Source organism: Phalacrocorax aristotelis, chromosome Z, assembly GCF_949628215.1.
Source record: "Phalacrocorax aristotelis chromosome Z, bGulAri2.1, whole genome shotgun sequence".
In the NCBI taxonomy this organism is placed as follows: domain Eukaryota; kingdom Metazoa; phylum Chordata; class Aves; order Suliformes; family Phalacrocoracidae; genus Phalacrocorax; species Phalacrocorax aristotelis.
The window spans coordinates 67,652,138-67,667,033 of record NC_134311.1 but is presented as its reverse complement, the minus strand read 5'-3'; positions in this window follow the sequence as shown (position 1 = coordinate 67,667,033).

The window sequence follows — 14,896 nt, the reverse complement described above, 5'->3', positions numbered from 1 at the left end:
GAAAGATGTGTGGCATTTTCTTTTTTAAGCTGAAAAATGTGATTGTGAAATTAGAAGAAGATGCCAGGAGAAATCAGAGCTAGGGGTAGTTCCTGAAGTTATTTTAAGGTTTTGATATTTTATTAATTACTTGATTTTTAATGACTCTGTTGGAAGTTAAGAAACTTTCTAGATCTGATGCTATTTAAGACAAGTCTGTATAGTAAAAGTTTCAAGGTGATAAAGCTACAGATGGTTCATATCAGTTATCTCTTTTATACAGTGAAATATGCTAATTGTAATATAAATATCCCCTATACAAGTGACTGGTCTAATTACCATACTGTTCTGATCTGCAGAAAAATATTCTATCTATGCATCTCATCTCCTCTTGAGATGTTCGCTGTGAAATATCATAGCTGCTATATTTTATAATGAAACTTATTTGCATATAATACATATATGCAGGCCATTTACTTTGTTTCCTGCCTTATCTCTGGTTTCCAGAAAACTGAAGGACAGATGCTGGAACGCACACTGTGTCTTTATATAGGCAGTGTAGGATTTTGTCATTGATTTTAACAGCAGCAGGGCTGTGCTTTCAGCATTAATATTTTGGACAGTGAGAGAGGAAGGTTTGAGTCTCTCCAGATAGTAGGGTAGTTTTATTTTATCTCGGTTTATCTCAGTGCTTAGTATTACTTAGAGAACAACATATCTGCTGCCTAGGTCAGAAAAAACTTCTTGGGGCATGTAAATTCCGGATGAAAGTGAGAAGCCCAGCTAGGACTTTTTCATTAATTAGAGTTTCCTGGAGCCATTTAGTCTTGTATTTAAGGGTGTGTTGGTTATTTATGGCAGAGAAAAAGAACGGATGTGTTGATGTTCTGGAACTTTTCCTTTGTGCATTGTTTCCCATTTCACAGTTGTATTTGGCACCCACTTTACTCCAGCCAATAAAGAATATTAAAGAACTTCCTTTGCTGAGAAGTTGTGTGCACATTTTACAAACTGTACAGTTTAACCAGAAATGTGACAGGTAGTACTTCTACCAGCACTTACAAACACCAGAGATTGTAAATATATAATATTGCCAGCAAAGGTCTGCCAATTATTCTTTTTATTGACTATCTATTCCAGTTTTCTTTAAAACAAACAAAAAAGAGGATTATATAATACAACCAAGAAGGCAAAGTTGGGTCTGACTGAATGTATTCAGGAAAGCCAATAACAAAACTCACACTGGCTGTGATAAGAGCAGGAGTAGCCCCTGTTCATGCCAAGAATAACCTCAAGTACTGTGGATAGTGCATGTGTTTTGGTGCGCTCACAAAGCAACAGCTCTTTCCTATGAGGTCTCAGTGGAAGCATCCCTGAGTTGTCATGCTGGCGCAGAGCTATTCTTGGAAATGCGTACACTGACCCCAGAGAAATAAACTCTTAGTAATTAATATTTTTCAAATACAGAGAATTTTCTTTATCATTAGGGACCTATGCTTGTTAATCTAGTGACATGTTGGCAACATATTGCTAAAGGGCTTCAAACAATTCCCTGGTCTTCCCCATCTGCAGGGAAACCATATGCTCTATTGTGGTGTTTGTGTTTGCAGGGAGAAGCAATGGGGGACTTTGATCTACTGACCTGCACTAACTTAGGTAGTGCCATGAATGTAAAAAGAAATAGAAAGAAAAACATTACTTGCCAAAAACAATTAAATACTTGCATTCCTTTCACTGGAAAAAATTCTTCCTCAGATGCCTTAAATACGCATGGTGTATGGAAGTACTGGATTCACTACCAGTAATAAGACCCTTATGGTCAGCAGTGAAGGTAAAGCTTCTCCCACGCGGTACAGAGATACTAGCAGGTGGATCTCATGGCCACACACTGCCAAACATCAAGATCTTTGTGTCCAAGTGGTCAACTACGGTAATTTGTGCGTAGAACAGAGGACAAGGGGCACCTACTGCTGAGTCTTCACTAAGTATGTTGGGTCTGTCTTGACTGGCAACAACAAAAAATTTTTTTGAACAGGCCTTTTATATCTTCCTGAATCAAGCAGTTGTTATGCAATGATTTTGCCTCAGACCCTTGCTTGTCTTATCCTCCAGGAACCTTTGCAAAAGTTTCTGCACATTGTCTGATTCTCTCATTTTGCCATCTTTACAACTACTGTATGTCTTCCTCTTGGGAAGATGTTATCTGAGCCCAAGTTATCAGGGCATGGTTTTAGGAGTGACGAGTTGCCTACGCTATGGCATTATCAGAGCAAGGGGACTGGAATTCTGGTTTTGTGTTGTGGTCTTGATGTAAACAACTTGTGCCTCACCATTTCTTGATTTGACTGCTGTCATTCACGTCCATCATGCCCATTAATATTCATTCTTTCCACCCTTCCCCTAGTGCATCTTCTGATGCTTCCACATGCAGGCATTTGTACATTTCCATTTGTACTTCATTCAGATGAGTCTTAATACTTCAGTTACAAATGATTACAGTGGTTAGAGTGAACTAATGCCTGAGAAGGACCTACTGCTGAAGTCCCTCTGCTAAAACAACCTACACGCTGTAAACTGAGTAACAGTTGTAGGTCTGCTTCCTGATCGAAGCATTTGTGCCATCCTGAAGTTGATTATACTGGCAGCGTAAAGTTCAGCACATGCTTAATCATCATGGTGGATGCATCCCATTGCTAAGTCCCATAGAGTAACATGAGAGGTCAGTATTCAGGTCAGTGAAATAAGAACAACATAGTTCTTGGAAAGAAACAAAGCTAAATACAAATTTCTAAAGAAACACCAACAAATGGTAAGCATTTTACTAACTGTGGAAGGGCTGGTTGAACCAATCTTAGAACTAAGTCTGATTTATGAATATGAAATTGAAGAAGCCTACTTTGCACAGTAGCAGAAGGGCCTAATTACATCATGAAAAGAGGATTTATGACAGTAAGAAGCTAATTTAGATTTGTAATAGCCAGAGAAGCAAGGAAACCTGCAAATAAAAGATACTGAGAACATCTAGGACATTCATATATTCTTAATATTGCAAGGCCCTCCTCTGATTCCCCAACATCAGTGTATCGAATTCAAACATACTGCCTTGCTCTGTGCAACTTTCAAAAATGCTCCTTATTTAGCAATTCTTGTCACTGTGGTGTTGGCTGTTTCCCATGCAGTGCCATTCCCATCAGTTGTACCTTTCTGCTCACCAGTTTATCAGCTAGATATTGCCATGCTTTCTCTATTTCTATGAAATCTCACAAAGAAATGTCCCCTGTACTACAAAGCTTAGTAAGTTGATGCTTCAGATTTCCTGTGTTTCAGTCCATGGCCTGAACATGTCAGATGAATGTTGGATGAATATGAAGCACCCTAAGCTGTTATGAAATTTACATGCACTACAGACCTGATCTTTACATCAGCTGAATCACAGAATTCCAGAATCACAGAATCCCAGGTTGGAAGGGACCTCAGGGATCGTCTAGCCCAACCTTTCTAGGAAGAGCACAGTCTAGACAAAATGGCCCAGCACCCTGTCCAGCCAAATCTTAAAGATGTCCAACGTGGCCGAGGCAACCAGTTCCCTGGGGAGATTATTCCAATGGTTGACTGTTCTCACTGTGAAAAATTTCCCTCTGGTGTCCAATCGGAATCTCCCCAAGAGCAACTTGTGTCCATTCCCCCTTGTCCTCTCTGTGGGACTCCGTGTAAAAAGGGACTCTCCATCTTCTTTGTAGCTACCCCTTAAGTACTGGTACACGGTGATGAGATCCCCTCTGAGCCTCCTTTTCTCAAGGCTGAACAAACCCAGCTCTCCCAGCCTATCCTCATATGGCAGCTTCCCAGTCCTTTGATCATCTTGGTGGCCCTTCTCTGGACCCCTTCCAGCCTGTCCACATCCTTTTTGTATAGCGGGGACCAGAACTGTACACAGTACTCCAGGTGTGGCCTGACAAGTACTGAGTAGAGTGGGATGATGACTTCTTTCTCTCTGCTGGTGATGCCCTTTTTGATGCAACCCAGCGTCATTTCACCGGAATTCATGTAACTCAGCTGAGCTGACAGCTTCAGTGAATACTGAATAAGTAGCTAGAATTTTCAAAGTACTCCCTGCACAAATTTTATAGGCAGAAACACCCTCTCCCCCCTGAATCATATCCAGTGAAAGAAATATGCCTTCTCCCATGCTGTCCTTGGGCTGAGCTGTAAGCTCATTCACTGCTTGGAACCAACCTTCTATGCATCAGCATAAAAGTAGCGAGGCAAAGACAGCTCAGCCAGAGAGGAGGTGGAGATACATAACAAGTGCTTTTCAGGAGCATATGAAGTTCTATATTTACATGGTTCATGGCATTCCTCCCGTCAGCCTTTTCAGTGTCTTTTTTTGTATGTGGGTTTCACTACTGCTTAACACAGTGCATTATTAAATAAGATACCTTAAGGTGTGGCCTTGGAGGACACAATGACAAAATCTATTTATCAGAAGCAACTTTATCCTTTCTGGGCCTGACTTTAGATATATTATTATTTGGTATGTCTCAGTCCCTCTGGTTAACAACAGTTTTCTTGCAGGCTAATAAAAGGTCTGTATTTGTACATAAACAGAAAGTCTAACTCTAATAAAGAGTATAATCCCAGGATATTTGAAAGTCAGGTTGAAAGGTGTTTTCATAAAAGCAGGCGATTTTTTTGCGTTAGGTTAAATATTGTGGTAAATTCTGTGTCTGTTCCAGGAGTTTCCATCAAGCTGGACCTATTTTTGTCTAATGTTGTTTTTTTTATTTTTATACAAAACCATCTTGACCAATGATGTACAATCCTAACTTACTACTCACTTAATTACACATCTGTATACCTCCTCACATCCATCCTTCTGGTGTAACAAGAACCTTTGCTGTCACTAGTTAGCAGATTGACGGCAATCTCAATCTGCCCCTGCACATCCCTAGTAAAGCCAAAGGAGCTGCCCACCCAGGAATGATTTGTTGTAGCACCAGTGCTGTAAGATTAAGCTGCTTCAGGCAGAAAACTATTTTCTTTAAAGCACTGGTTAGAACATGTGTGGACAGCACTGGAGACACCAGAAATGTACATACATGCTGAAAATTGTGTGACTGAGCATGCTCTGTCTTGTTCCCCTTCTCTGCCAAGCTGGATGTCTAGGCAACTTCCTTCCCCACATAGGTCACCTGAGATGCAGAGAACAACCATCCTTGTGCCATAGAGCACTATTTGCCAGCACTGAGCTAAAACTGATTCACATTCACACTTGGCTTTGCTCAGTGCTCCCTGCTCTGAGGCATAGCTCACTGGGAAGGCTGCAAAGCACGTTCTTGAGAGAGATACTGTGAGTGCATGAGGCACAGGCTGAGTTAACCCATATATTGGCCTAGATTTGGGTTTGGCAGGTACTTTTTCTGCCAGCAGTATGAACTTGAGCATCTGTTGTGCCACTTTTTCTATGATCCTCTACTGCGTTGTGTTAGCATAATTCTTTGCACACATCCACACAGTAAGATAAGTCAGGGAAACAATTCATGTTTTTATTTTTAATTAACCTCGCCTTAAGGTATTTTTTAACTGAATAGTTCCCCTGCTGTGAATTACACTGAACACAAACATCAAGCCACTGGAAGGCTGGTAGGAGGTAGGAATAAATAGGAATAAACAACCAAGGGCAAAGGTTGAAGGAGCACTCCTGCCATGTGTCAAACCACAGTCCAGGGCCCTAGCCTGTCCTTAGTCTAGGAGACTGGTGACTTCAGCCTTCAGCTATGTCCCTTAGCCACTAGACTAGAGTATTTCAGGCATGGCCGGGGGTCCAAGGGCACTCACAATAGCCAGAATGGACTGACAGTAGGAACCTGAGGAAAACAGGGAACTTACCTTTTGTCCAATGTCTGAAGCAACATAGTGACAGTTGAAGGAATAGCTGTGTCCCTAATTGCAAAGATCATCTGAACTCTGCCCTTTGTGAGCTCACATCTCAGCACAAGAGCAATGCTCATCCTCTACAAACCTCTATAACTAAGTCATTTGGGTACCCCTGGAACATGGAAACTACCTTGTCTGGGAGGAGTACCTGGCTTTCAGGAGAACATACATCCAGGAAGCCTTTATTAGGCTCCCAATGACAATTTTAGAGGTACTTCAGTGAAGCCTCAGTAAATGTGTTTGGTTTTGGCATTCTGGCTATTGCAAGTTCCAAGTGCTGAATGGCTCTTCAGCCTGTACCTCTGCACTGTTTTGTGTGTGGCGCTGCTGTGGAATGCAGCCTGGAACAGAACACGCTTAAGTTATGGGCACAGCAGAGCTCAGCATTTTAATGTTCCTCATGCTTTGGTTAGGCTGCTAGTTCTCCTTCATTTAAAGGAAAATTAAGAAATCAATAAATCAAAGCCCAGACTTACTCCTTGCTGAAACTGAACTACATAATTACAAATCCATACAGGCATCTAGTGAACAGGGGGAAAGGCTCACAGGAAGCAACCTGCTGAGCACATGGCACTTGTTCTAGCTGAAAGGAAATTCCTGTTGTCTCACTTCTTTTCTCAGTTTTGCTGCACTACACAGCTCTGTAAGCTGAGATTTTGTTGTCTTCCCTCTTTTGATATGCACCACGAGGCAGCAATTCCACCATGCCCTGTTCCATGGCTTTACATGTAGTCTTCCTTCTTATGCCTGTAATTAGCAAGACTGATGCCAAGGAAGACTCTGTGAAAGTCTTGACCTTTAAGAAGTAGAATATACACACTGTGTGAAGTTACATTTAGATGGATTCTCTCCTGGCTTTGGAGACAATGACACTAACATTAATCTTTTGTGTTATGTCTTGTGCTACCTACTCACAATCCTCAGGCCTCCCCAACTGTCATTTGCGGCCTGAAACCCTTGGATTTAAACAGCAGATAATTTTCTCTCTCTGAAGTCACATGGGAGAAACAACAGATGCCATCATGTGGTGGTGAAAACATCACCTCCAGCTACACAGGTGGTTAAAGGTTTGTTTGGGAAGTGGGAGAGCTTGGTTGCAACAGGCATGGGTGCCCCAGAGGATGCTTCCCATGGTCACAGGGTGCTCTGACCACGTCATTAGGCTAGAGGGCACTGTCCACTCTGCTTTTGAAACATGGACATCCCTTAAAAAAAAAAAGAAGTGAAGTTATAGAGGCAGAAGAGGCTGGAGCAGAAGTGCAGGTGATTGTGCAAACAGTTGCCTGGGTAGGGAGGGGGAAGAGCATACTTCTGGTCCCCACTCCAGGGCATGCATTTTTTGTGTACTCAGGTGCAGAAGCCATGTATTTTTCACATAGAACCATTCAGCTTGCTGAGGAAGTTGGGATTGTATTTACCCATGACAGTCACACTGTGATTCACCCTGTCCCTTATTACAGACAGCAACCTTGACCCATCTTGTGCAATCCTACCACTTTCCTGGACTTTAGAGGAGCACGACTCTTTGTGTTGAGCTATTCCAGAATGGCCTGATTCCTCCCACAGAGAAACCCGCACAAGAGAGCCCTGACAGAAAGACTTCCTTAAGTTTCCACTCCTTCTACAGTTTAGCATAAGCTGTGCCTGTAACAGGTTTTTCTTTAGGACCCAAGTGGTAAAAAATTCCCACAAACCTTTCACATCTGGAGGAGGCGGGAGCTACAGTAGTCATTGGTATGTGCCAACCAAAGCTCAGGAGCAGTGAGAAAAGGTGACTCTCAGTTTTGAGCTGGGAGTACAGAGCAGCACTGTCCTGCAGTGATACCAAAGCATCTCACTGCTTCCATACCCACAACTCCAGAGTGAGACTCTGGAATTAGGACGCAAGCTTATAAGGTCCACAGATGACAGTGGTTGAGTAAATTTTTTTTTTTCAAGAATTGGTTGCCAGAGAGACTGCAGGCTGGCTGTTATTATTGCACATGGATGTGAAGTCTGTCCTGGTAGCACAGCTGGCTCTGGGTCCAGAAAGAGGATGTGTACCAAAGGCTTCAGGGAGAATTTGCACCAGTTCACCTGTGGGATGGGTTCCCACAGCTGGTAAGAGAAAGAACAAGCATAAGGTCTGCTTCCAATGGGAACTACTCAGCACAGTCTCAGACCAACCCAGAAACAAGCATTCCAGTTTAAGAAGAGAAGGTTTTGGGGACAGTGTTAAATCAAACATGAAAAAACATCTTGTACAGCTCTGCAAATGCTCTTGGTTGTGGTTTTTTTTCCCTGTTTTTTCTCTCTTCCCCCTCCTATTGCTCTTTCCTTTTATTATTTTGAAGCTAGTTAGAGGGCTACTCCTGCACTTTCTTACAGCAGGCTACCCTCTGTGGCCCTAAGTGTCACAGAAATTTCCAGAGAACCAGCCCTCATTTTATACTGCAGCAGTCACTGACCAAATGTGATGCTATTCCTACCTTCTGAGACGAACCACAAGCTGCAGAACCAACCCACTAAATATCCTCCCAGAGATGCCTTAAATTTTCTCCTCTAATTATGGCACTGTACAGAGAAATAACTTGCACAGGAAATCTCTGTACTGGAAAAATATGGGAAGCATGGGACTCTAAAGATTAGAGAGCAAAGGTTATCATTGTATTTAGCTAGTCATTTGCAGCTTCCAGCAGTCTAGAAAGATAAAACTACGTAAATGTTAAATTTTATTAAGGAACATAAAACAGCTCCATATTTACTAGCCTGAATGTTTAATATCAAATCTGTCTAGGCAAAGTGAGTGTAAATCCCTTGTCTTTGATGCATGCAGGAGCAGATCAAGTCTATGCAAACCTTTGCTGTCGGTTTTAGTGAGAAAAAATTGAACTCTTTACCATTTGACCTATGCCCTCACAAAGCTTTTCCTGAAAAAGATGAATAGAGCAGAGAGGATGACTTTAGTGATATTATCATTAGAAAGACTGATACTTTACCACTATGACTCATTCTTCCCCCGTCATTTTATTCCTAAAAGCCAATTAATGACATTTAAAAGATGTGTGTTAATGCTTGCTCTTGAAAACAAATGTAATTAACACATAATTTGTGATTTTGCAATTTTACTTTTGAAATTAATGCAATACTGAATAATTTTTACAAGTTAAAGATCAATGCATTTTGCTTTTTTTGAGGAAGGATTTTATGCGTTAAATCCTCTTCTTTTAGGCAAAAGGGAAACAGCATTGGGCAGCTCCTGAAGAATTTTAATACGTTAGTATTAACTGCTGACCAGTCTGTGTACAACCACTATCTAAATTACACATGTTCCTTTAATTACAAAAGTTAGCTTTCCATGCTGGTACATTTTCTGTACTCTTTTGCTTTCTTATTATAAGAGTGTGGTTTTACAAAACTCAGAAAGAGAGGCAAAAATTAACTCTATCAACAGAATACATTCCACAAAATTTTACCTTTCCAGTCTATGTTTTTTGAGACCTTCAAAATCTCCTATGTGAGTCTAATCAGTTCAGAAGAATGAATCTGTAACATCTAAAATGATCCAAATTTACTTAGATAATGAAGAATCTGTGATTTTCCATGAGCAGAAGAGGACCTCCATTACTTTATTTTTGTATGACTCATTCATCCAGCAAAACCTGAGGTGCTGATTGCTTGTGAAAAGCAAGAGAAGATGTGCAGATCCAGACCTAGAGAAAAGAAAGTGTTTAGAGCTTTGTTAGGCACCAGTTATCTCTGCCTCCCTAGTGCTCTTTTGAGTGTGATCCTATTGACAGGATTTTGATGAGTTGGCATCTATACAAAGCGCATCTTTTGGCATTGATCTCCCAGGTTTGCAAAAGGTAAATATAAAAGGCTGTGTTCTTTGTTTCCAGGTGAAGTCACAGGACTGTCTTGGGGTGTTCTAGCATCCTTAAGACATTTATTCAGTTTCCTGTCACTTCAGAACAGCAGAACTAAACCCAAAAATTGTTCAGGGAAAGTGAGAGTCTACTGTTATTTTGTTAAAAAAAAAAAAAAAGGGCAGAAAGTGGTTTCAACTAAGATATGTTTTCCCTATCCCAAAGGTTTGTTAGGGGGACTCTTCTGGTATATATTTGTGATAGTCTGTAGAGACAACAGGCTAAGAAATGAGCAGGAGGAGAAAGTAGCATGGAAAGTCTACTTGGACTTCAGTAAGGCCTTTGACACTGTCTCCCACAGCATTCTCCTGGAGAAGCTGGCTGCTCACGGCTTGGACAAGTGCACTCTGCGTTGGGTTAAAAACTGGCTGGACGGCTGAGCCCAGAGAGTTGTGGTGAATGGAGTCAAATCCGGTTGGTGGCTGGTCACGAGTGGTGTTCCCCAGGGCTCAGTGTTGGGGCTGGTCCTGTTCAATATCTTCATTGTTGGTCTGGATGAGGGGATTGAGTGCACCCTCAGTAAGTTTGCAGATGACACCAAGCTGGGTGGAAGTGTCGATCTGCTGGGGGCAGGAAGGCCCTACAGAGGGACCTGGACAGGCTGGATTGTTGGGCCAGAGCCAATGATATGAGATTCAACAAGGCTAAGTGATGGGTCCTGCACTCGGGTCACAACAACCCCATGCAATGCTACAGGCTTGGGGGGGAGTGGCTGGAGAGCTGCCTGGAGGAAAAGGAGCTGGGGGTGTTGGCTGGCAGCCGGCTGAACACGAGCCAGCAGTGTGCCCAGGTGGCCAAGAAGGCCAATGGCATCCTGCCTTGTATCAGGAATAGTGTGGCCAGCAGGAGCAGGGAGGTGACAGTGCCCCTGTACCCGACACTGGTGAGGCCGCACCTCGAGTACTGTGTGCAGTTTTGGGCCCCTCACTACAAGAAGGTCACTGAGGTGCTGGAGCGTGTCCAGAGAAGGGCAACCAAGGTGGTGAAGGGTCTGGAGAACAAGTCTTATGAGGAGCAGCTGAGGGAGCTGGGCTTGTTTAGCCTGGAGAAGAGGAGGCTGAGGGGAGACCTTATCGCTCTCTACAACTACCTGAAAGGAGGTTGTAGCAAGGTGGGGGTCGGTCTCTTCTCCCTAGTAACAAGCCATAGGACAAGAGGAAATGGCCTCAAGCTGCGCCAGGGGAAGTTTAGGTTGGATATTAGAAAAAACTTCTTCACCAAAAGGGTTGTCAGGCATTGGAACCGGCTGCCCAGGGAGGTGGTGGAGTCTCCATCCCTGGAGGTATTTAAAAGAAGGGTAGATGTGGTGCTTGAGGATATGGTTTAGTGGTGGACTCGGCAGTGATAGGTTAGTGGTTGGACTCGATTACCTTAAGGGTCTTTTCCAACCTTAATGATTCTATGATTCTATGATTCTATGAAATACCAGATGTCACTGCAGAAGCACTTGCCACAAACACCTAAGAATGTTCGACAAGAGGTCCTGTGAGCGCTGGCTGAAAGAAACAGGGAATTACAAGCAGTGGAAGAGATTCCAGCTCTTAGAGTTCAGTGTACCCAGGGATACAGGCTTACTAGGTTCTTCGTGAGTAAACTACAATACATCACAAAAGGTCTGAGTCTGTCACTGCCTTCTCTGAATGGGAATCATCTACAACAGCCTGCATTTTGTTAATTGCTCACATGAAATGGGGGGCAGGAAAGGCAATATTGCTTGAAAGGCTCATACAAAACTACCCAAAATGAGAGGATATATGCATCTTAGAACCATCCTAGACACAAAGTATAACTACTGAATTCAGTTGTTCAATGTCCAAAGTGATGTTTCACTTTTATCCCTAATGGTTACTACTAGTAACTACTAGTAACTGCTACTAAAGAGTAGGCAAGCAACCTGAAAATTTAAATACAGAAATAGTGTCCAGTCTTCATCTACAAATAAATCTTCTGTAAGTATGCTGACCTGAAGAGGTTTGGGGGTTTTTTATTCTTCACTCAAACAATTTAGAAGTACCAGTGTATACAGCATGAGAAATAATTTTCACAGGTGATTTCTATATTGGAAAATAATGGAAAGCGTGGGGGCCTAGTGGTTAAGCTGGAAGGGTGGAGGATTACTCTGAGGACAATGGACAGGGCTTTGCAAATCCAGTGGTTCCTAAATTTTGGAGTAAAATATTGCTGTGTTTTTGTCAACGAGCATAGCCCAACAGGCATCGCCACTGGACAAGGAGATGAGTTTTAAAGGTGATGAGGGGCCACAATCCATGTTTATTTCTGCAAGAACAAACCAACAGTTCTGAGTTGAGATCCTCCTCTGAAATTATGTGGAAATGCTTGCACAAGAAAGCCAAGTGAGAAGAAACAGATAGAGAACAAAAAAGGGTCAAATACATCCAAATGCCCCTGTCACCACTTTCATATTAGAATAAGGGAAATTTATTTTTAAATAATTAAAAACAATAATTAAATGTCCATATTCTGTAACAGAAACTGCAGATCTTGATGTACCTCTAGAATTGTCTATAGAACGAGGGCTAGAAATCAGTTGTAAGAATGAGCTGAGGTGCTTTGGTCAGTTAAAACTTTTTCAGGAATAATCATACTCTTTACGTCTTCTGTTTGTGAATTTTTAAGAACACTTTACCATTGACTTCTCCTGAAAGAAAGGCAGAATTTGATCATGATAGACTTGAGCTTTCAGCATTCAGTGATGCCCATATGCTTTTCACTGGAGTCAAAAAAAGAATTCGACTGGTGTTTTTCATAGATGAAGGCTCAGAATAATATAGGAAGTTTTGAATCATTTCAGATTTAAAGACACAGACAGATGCCAGCTTGAACGACTGACAAGCCACTTGTGGAGATATGCAAAAACACGAGCTGTGGCCTTATAAAGATACTCATATTATATAGGAAGATTATCAGCAAGTTTGTTATGGTGAAAGGTTCATTAAATGATGCTTATGCTATTTCTTTCCATTAAAAACAGACAGAACTCTAGAGCATATTTTGTAAAAGCCTATCAACTCAATAGAAATCACTATGGTGACACGGCCCTGAACTTCTGAAGGGGTGAAAAACCTTTTCTGAAGTCTAAAATCTTAAGTTGTTCAAAGTTAATTTGTTCAAGAGATGATGCCTGCAGCAACAGATCTAACGCAGAGGGAACCTCCCGAGGAAGCCTGAGTATATTCAAAAGCTTCCGAATTATTCCAGTAAAAGTCCTTGTACAGAAAGTTCCAGGTCACTTCTTGTTTACTTGGTTAGCTGCTGTAGAAGAGTCACATAGGATTTCCCTAACAAATCACATGTTCTCATATTGCAGCATCCTTGAGCCAAATGCATAGAAAACCTTGAGTAACCTTTTCTTCCCCAATATACACAGGGAGAAATAATTTGTTTTCAACATTTTTGGCCCCTGCATTACATAGATAATAGCCAAATAATGACCAATTTCAGCATATTTCCTCCTGTACTCTAAACAGCATCTGCATCATTTTCTGTCAGTCTTATCCTTTACACACAGTACTTTGTAAGCAAGAAGGTCATACATGTAGTAACATTACATGAGTGTAGGTTTACAATTTTGCATATTAGTTTGCAGGAAATTACTCTGTTCCAGATGCTGTGAGCTATTTTCCCATGCCTACTGAGGTAAACAGACCTGAGGCTAGAAGAGGCTTTGAACCATTTTTTGGAAAGCCTGGCTTCCAATATCTGCTTCTTTCTTAGGTACTTCAAAGTCACACATTGCCTCACCCTTAAGCATTTGGCTTTCATAACTGGTTCTCTGAGCAATGAATGAAAGGAATTGCCATAGGTCAGCGTTGTTATTGCAAAAGATGCCTAAAGATAGCCAATACAAAACATGAATGACACAGATTTGTCCAGATTCCTACTAAAACAGGGGAGACGATGAGAATGACATTTTAAATGTGTTATGTCAGCTACTTGTCAAGAGAAGGGGAGATCTGAATTCTAACCCCTACTCCAAAGACTGTGTATGCACTGAATCCAGTTACTCTTTTGCATAAACAGCCATTTAAGCAGGACCAGAACCCAGATTTCCATTAGTCCATGAAAGTGCCTCAATTACTGCATTAAGGATTCAGGCTCCCGCTGTCTTCTTCCTGTTTGATGAGACTTGAAGTCTTTCTACAGAGTGACTTGGCTTTCACAGAAGGGGTGAAAAAGACATCTGTTGCCCCCGTCACACACACTACTTAAGGAATTAACCTGCCTTGTGTATGCAGTTTCCTTGAGCCAAATGTGTAGGACATTTTAGATAACTATTTCTTTTTCAGTCTACACAAGAGATAGACGCACTTATACCTTTAATTACCTATGACATTGAAAATATAACATATACTCTGAAAAATCCCGATTAAAAGTGCTGAAACATAAGTTCCAGCTCACGCTGTCTTGGTGAGCTGTTCAGAAAAATTTATATAGGCTTTCCACTTATGAAGTAATATCTGTGAAAGATTTTCATTTGCCTTGTGAGGAGAGGGGATAGTACCCTCACGGCTCAGGCAAATAGGTGAGATTGTGATGAGAATTTCTACTGATGTTTTAGAGGCACCAGATTTTTTATGACACAGTTTATTCTTTTTCATTGCTGTCATCATCAAAAACTTCTACTCATATCACATGTAAAGCAAAACCTCCTTAAATGTAATTTTATTTTTTTTAGAAGACTATTCTGATAGGGTATTTTTTTCTTAATTTCATGCAGAGTAACAGAAAATATTTTATGTTTATGATGGCTGTCTCTCCAGTCTGCTTCCACAGAAGGCAATAAAAAACTTCGCATTGTCATCATATTGGTACTGATAGAATATGTATTTAAGAATATCAAGTTGCCTTCAGGATTTGATGTTAGTACTAAAGGCTTTGTTCAAATCCTCAACATGGAAAAGGTCCCTTTTGAATTCAGTGAGCTTTAGATAAGCTGCTTGGACTCTGAGGCCAGAAATTTTTCTTCACTAACATGGATTCATTAATTTTGATAAGTACCAGCAAAGTAGGCATTATGTGTTCTCAGTAGGTGAGAAAAGTTGCACAAAGAGAAT